The following is a 6,962-nucleotide window of genomic DNA, read 5'->3' as shown; positions in this document are numbered from 1 at the left end:
ATGTATCTGGTGTTGCATCAGAATAAAAAAAATAATGACTTGGCTTTTTGTAATCCATAGACATATATAAAGTTATTGGGTTTTGACTAGTATGTAATTTAAAAGCTATATATTGTTAAATACTGTTAAATAACAGCTGTATGCTGTAGCTAACAACAACAGTATCATGCTGTTACTTTCACAAAACAGTAACAAAGCGTAATTTTACAGTATAATAACAGCTGTATGCTGTAGCTAACAAAAAGAGTAACAAACCGTAATTTTACAGTATAATAACAGCTGAATGCTGTAGCTAACAACAACAGTATCATGCTGTTACTGTCAAAAACAGTAACAAACCGTAATTTTACAGTATAATAACAGCTGAATGCTTTAGCTAACAACAACAGTATCATGCTGTTACTGTCAAAAACAGCAACAAACCGTAATTTTACAGTATAATAACAGCTGAATGCTTTATCTAACAACAACAGTATCATGCTGTTACTGTCAAAAACAGTAACAAACCGTAATTTTACAGTATAATAACAGCTGAATGCTGTAGCTAACAACAACAGTATCATGCTGTTACTGTCAAAAACAGCAACAAACCGTAATTTTACAGTATAATAACAGCTGAATGCTGTAGCTAACAACAACAGTATCATGCTGTTACTGTCAAAAACAGCAACAAACCGTAATTTTACAGTATAATAACAGCTGAATGCTTTAGCTAACAACAACAGTATCATGCTGTTACTGTCAAAAACAGGAACAAACCGTAATTTTACAGTATAATAACAGCTGAATGCTGTAGCTAACAACAACAGTATCATGCTGTTACTGTCAAAAACAGCAACAAACCGTAATTTTACAGTATAATAACAGCTGAATGCTTTAGCTAACAACAACAGTATCATGCTGTTACTGTCAAAAACAGCAACAAACCGTAATTTTACAGTATAATAACAGCTGTATGCTGTAGCTAACAACAACAGTATCATGCTGTTACTGTCAAAAACAGTAACAAACCGTAATTTTACAGTATAATAACAGCTGAATGCTTTAGCTAACAACAACAGTATCATGTTGTTACTTTCACAAAACAGTAACAAACCGTAATTTTACAGTATAATAACAGCTGAATGCTTTAGCTAACAACAACAGTATCATGCTGTTACTTTCACAAAACAGTAACAAACCGTAATTTTACAGTATAATAACAGCTGAATGCTTTAGCTAACAACAACAGTATCATGCTGTTACTTTCACAAAACAGTAACAAACCGTAATTTTACAGTATAATAACAGCTGAATGCTTTAGCTAACAACAACAGTATCATGCTGTTACTTTCAAAAACAGCAACAAACCGTAATTTTACAGTATAATAACAGCTGAATGCTTTAGCTAACAACAACAGTGTCACGTCACAGACAAGGAAACTGGTGCGAGGACTCATGTGCAGAGAAAATAATATTTATTTAACAAAATAAAACATAAACACAAAACAAAACCCACAATGGGGCAACACACCTAATCAGAAAACACATAAACTCAAAACATACCAAATATGGGGGAACCAGGAATCACGGGGAAACAGAAGACGTAGACATACATGGCAACGATACGACCCAGACTGAACACACAAAGGAACTATTTAAAGGGGACAAATCAAGCAGGGAACAAGGGCACACAGGTGGGACAAATGAAACCAATAACGAGATAACAAGGGGGGTGGGATCAAGACAAAGACAGAGCACATGCCCAAAATAACAAAACACCACAAGTGCACACGAGACAGGACAGGCATGTGACAAACAGTATCATGCTGTTACTGTCAAAAACAGCAACAAAGCGTAATTTTACAGTATAATAACAGCTGAATGCTGTAGCTAACAACAACAGTATCATGCTGTTACTGTCAAAAACAGCAACAAACCGTAATTTTACAGTATAATAACAGCTGAATGCTTTAGCTAACAAAAAGAGTATCATGCTGTTACTGTCAAAAACAGCAACAAACCGTAATTTTACAGTATAATAACAGCTGAATGCTTTAGCTAACAACAACAGTATCATGCTTTTTCTGTCAAAAACAGCAACAAACCGTAATTTTACAGTATAATAACAGCTGAATGCTGTAGCTAACAACAACAGTATCATGCTTTTTCTGTCAAAAACAGCAACAAACCGTAATTTTACAGTATAATAACAGCTGAATGCTGTAGCTAACAACAACAGTATCATGCTGTTACTGTCAAAAACAGCAACAAACCGTAATTTTACAGTATAATAACAGCTGAATGCTGTAGCTAATAACAACAGTATCATGCTGTTACTGTCAAAAACAGCAACAAACCGTAATTTTACAGTATAATAACAGCTGAATGCTTTAGCTAACAACAACAGTATCATGCTGTTACTGTCAAAAACAGTAACAAACCGTAATTTTACAGTATAATAACAGCTGTATGCTGTAGTTAACAACAACAGTATCATGCTGTTACTGTCAAAAACAGCAACAAACCGTAATTTTACAGTATAATAACAGCAGAATGCTTTAGCTAACAACAACAGTATCATGCTGTTACTGTCAAAAACAGTAACAAACCGTAATTTTACAGTATAATAACAGCTGAATGCTTTAGCTAACAACAACAGTATCATGCTGTTACTGTCAAAAACAGTAACAAACCGTAATTTTACAGTATAATAACAGCTGAATGCTTTAGCTAACAACAACAGTATCATGCTGTTACTGTCAAAAACAGTAACAAACCGTAATTTTACAGTATAATAACAGCTGTATGCTGTAGTTAACAACAACAGTATCATGCTGTTACTGTCAAAAACAGCAACAAACCGTAATTTTACAGTATAATAACAGCTGAATGCTGTAGCTAACAACAACAGTATCATGCTGTTACTGTCAAAAACAGTAACAAACCGTAATTTTACAGTATAATAACAGCTGTATGCTGTAGTTAACAACAACAGTATCATGCTGTTACTGTCAAAAACAGCAACAAACCATAATTTTACAGTATAATAACAGCTGAATGCTGTAGCTAACAACAACAGTATCATGCTGTTACTGTCAAAAACAGTAACAAAGCGTAATTTTACAGTATAATAACAGCTGTATGCTGTAGCTAACAAAAAGAGTAACAAACCGTAATTTTACAGTATAATAACAGCTGAATGCTGTAGCTAACAACAACAGTATCATGCTGTTACTGTCAAAAACAGTAACAAACCGTAATTTTACAGTATAATAACAGCTGAATGCTTTAGCTAACAACAACAGTATCATGCTGTTACTGTCAAAAAGAGTAACAAACCGTAATTTTACAGTATAATAACAGCTGTATGCTGTAGCTAACAAAAAGAGTAACAAACCGTAATTTTACAGTATAATAACAGCTGTATGCTGTAGCTAACAAAAACAGCAACAAACCATAATTTTACAGTATAATAACAGCTGAATGCTGTAGCTAACAACAACAGTATCATGCTGTTACTGTCAAAAACAGTAACAAACCGTAATTTTACAGTATAATAACAGCTGAATGCTTTAGCTAACAACAACAGTATCATGCTGTTACTGTCAAAAAGAGTAACAAACCGTAATTTTACAGTATAATAACAGCTGAATGCTGTAGCTAACAACAACAGTATCATGCTGTTACTGTCAAAAACAGTAACAAACCGTAATTTTACAGTATAATAACAGCTGAATGCTGTAGCTAACAACAACAGTATCATGCTGTTACTGTCAAAAACAGTAACAAACCGTAATTTTACAGTATAATAACAGCTGAATGCTTTAGCTAACAACAACAGTATCATGCTATTACTGTCAAAAACAGTAACAAAGCGTAATTTTACAGTATAATAACAGCTGTATGCTGTAGCTAACAAAAAGAGTAACAAACCGTAATTTTACAGTATAATAACAGCTGAATGCTGTAGCTAACAACAACAGTATCATGCTGTTACTGTCAAAAACAGTAACAAACCGTAATTTTACAGTATAATAACAGCTGAATGCTTTAGCTAACAACAACAGTATCATGCTGTTACTGTCAAAAAGAGTAACAAACCGTAATTTTACAGTATAATAACAGCTGAATGCTGTAGCTAACAACAACAGTATCATGCTGTTACTGTCAAAAACAGTAACAAACCGTAATTTTACAGTATAATAACAGCTGAATGCTGTAGCTAACAACAACAGTATCATGCTGTTACTGTCAAAAACAGTAACAAACCGTAATTTTACAGTATAATAACAGCTGTATGCTGTAGCTAACAACAACAGTATCATGCTGTTACTTTCAAAAACAGCAACAACTGTAATTTTAGAGTATAATAACAGCTGTATGCTGTAGCTAACAACAACAGTATCATGCTGTTACTTTCAAAAACAGCAACAAACCGTAATTTTACAGTATAATAACAGCTGTATGCTGTAGCTAACAACAACAGTATCATGCTGTTACTGTCAAAAACAGTAACAAACCGTAATTTTACAGTATAATAACAGCTGAATGCTTTAGCTAACAACAACAGTATCATGCTGTTACTGTCAAAAACAGCAACAAACCGTAATTTTACAGTATAATAACAGCTGTATGCTGTAGCTAACAACAACAGTATCATGCTGTTACTGTCAAAAACAGTAACAAACCGTAATTTTACAGTATAATAACAGCTGAATGCTTTAGCTAACAACAACAGTATCATGCTGTTACTGTCAAAAACAGCAACAAACCGTAATTTTACAGTATAATAACAGCTGTATGCTGTAGCTAACAACAACAGTATCATGCTGTTACTGTCAAAAACAGCAACAAACCGTAATTTTACAGTATAATAACAGCTGTATGCTGTAGCTAACAACAACAGTATCATGATGTTACTGTCAAAAACAGCAACAAACCGTAATTTTACAGTATAATAACAGCTGTATGCTGTAGCTAACAACAACAGTATCATGCTGTTACTGTCAAAAACAGTAACAAACCGTAATTTTACAGTATAATAACAGCTGTATGCTGTAGCTAACAACAACAGTATCATGCTGTTACAGTCAAAAACAGCAACAAACTGTAATTTTACAGTATAATAACATCTGTATTTTTTGTTATCATGTGTTTGTGGACTGACGTCTACAGATCAAAAGCTGTAGGCTATCTGACCTATACAGACCAAATGGGGAACTTGTTTATTTTGATAAAAGCAACTTTACAAAAATAAACTGAGTGTTTGATTCTTCACAATGTCGGAAAGCCTGTTGATCCAAAACTGAAGGTGGTATTTATAGAATTTTTGTCTTTTTTTTTTTTACAGAAATGGGCCAAAAATGACCCACAGACAATAGAAGCGTTAAATGATATGATGAGCACAAATAAAGAGGGGTTTCAGCTGGTCAACAGCAGATGTTCTTGGGCAGAGCGTGTCATGTGTGCAGGTTTGGGGATTTCCACTTGACCAGCCTCTAAAGAGTCGACTTCCTCTTCAGCCGCTGAGAACAGAACCGAGAAGCCGTCAAGACTGAAATATTCAGCCACCAAGAACAGCTCAGTGACTGAAGGTCACATGACTTACTGTCATACTGCAGAAAACAGCTCAAATTCCCTTACATCGACAAATAATGTTTCATTCCCGGTAAATAACTACTACTTTAACTAGAGAAACATGCACAAGAAAAACGAAGCTCTTTCTAATTGGAGAAACTCATAATCTGCCACTGTATGATAACCATTTGAATACTACAACTCAAATATGTATTTGAATCACATGGCAAATTCTGACACTGTAAAAACACATGGCAAAAGAATCTGCATACAGTACCATTGATTTCATATTTAACATGCTTTACATCTCTTCAACCTTTTCTGAGATAAAACCCCTTAACTGTCACCCCCCTTTTTGAGAATACACATGAAAATGCACTATCCAAACTTAAAGGGCTGTAATTCAAGAATGCTTTTGGAAAATAATGAATTTGTTTTAAAGCAGACACTCTGCAGATTATTGCTGCAGTGAAAGCAATCCAACATATGAAAGTATGAAAAATGTTGGAATTTTAAATTTACTGTAAATAAAAAATACAGTTTTTCATTTTATATAAAATATATATTTTACAAAAAATGTTTAATCTAAAAGTACTATAAAATCAAAGCCATGTCTAACCAAGTTGTGTTCCAAATTTGAAGTTGATATCACAAAAATTAAAGTCCCCATGAGATGTTATTTAGGCGCTGTACCAAAAATAGCCACCGGGTGTCATTGAAATTCCATTGATTATTTTTTTTTGATGCATTTTCCTGTAAATTTCTGTCCAAATTTCACTTCCATCACAAAACAGTCACCAAATATGGAACCTTGAGACTCAGACCTTTCCGACGAGATGTGTTTTGTCAATATTAGAAAAGATTTTGATTATAAAGTAGTTCATATAATAATCAAAAATAATAATTTTTGTAATATGAAACCTGACAACGCCCACTAGGGGGAGGAGCCAGCTAGAAGAATTTAGAGTACCGTTTCCATGGTAACGCAACGTCCGATTTCAAAACGGTTTTCACAAGATGAATTTTGAGTTCGTAAGCTTTCGAATGATACCTAATTTATGATAATTACTCAAATATATGATACGAAAAAAAGGCGATCAAAAAAAGAGCGCCAGGCGTCCGCCAGCTGGACGGTGACAGAAAAATAATGCATGTCAATAAATAATAAATCTACAATACACCAGAGTAATAGTGGAAAATACTTAATAATGTAACATTATAGAAACTACTTATTATTAATAAATGTTCACCTTTTGATTATTATTATTGCCTCTAGTAATGATGTGTCTGATTTTTAGATTCCAAGAGTAAAGCGTATTTGAAACGACGTATTGCCAAGTAATCTTCAACTAAGTAGAAATTAATGCAACTTTTTTATTTTATTTAAATCTGCAGTCCGTAAC

This window comes from Gobio gobio (genome assembly GCF_949357685.1).
Source record: "Gobio gobio genome assembly, chromosome: 13".
Classification (NCBI taxonomy): Eukaryota; Metazoa; Chordata; class Actinopteri; order Cypriniformes; family Gobionidae; genus Gobio; species Gobio gobio.
This window is presented reverse-complemented; position numbering follows the sequence as displayed.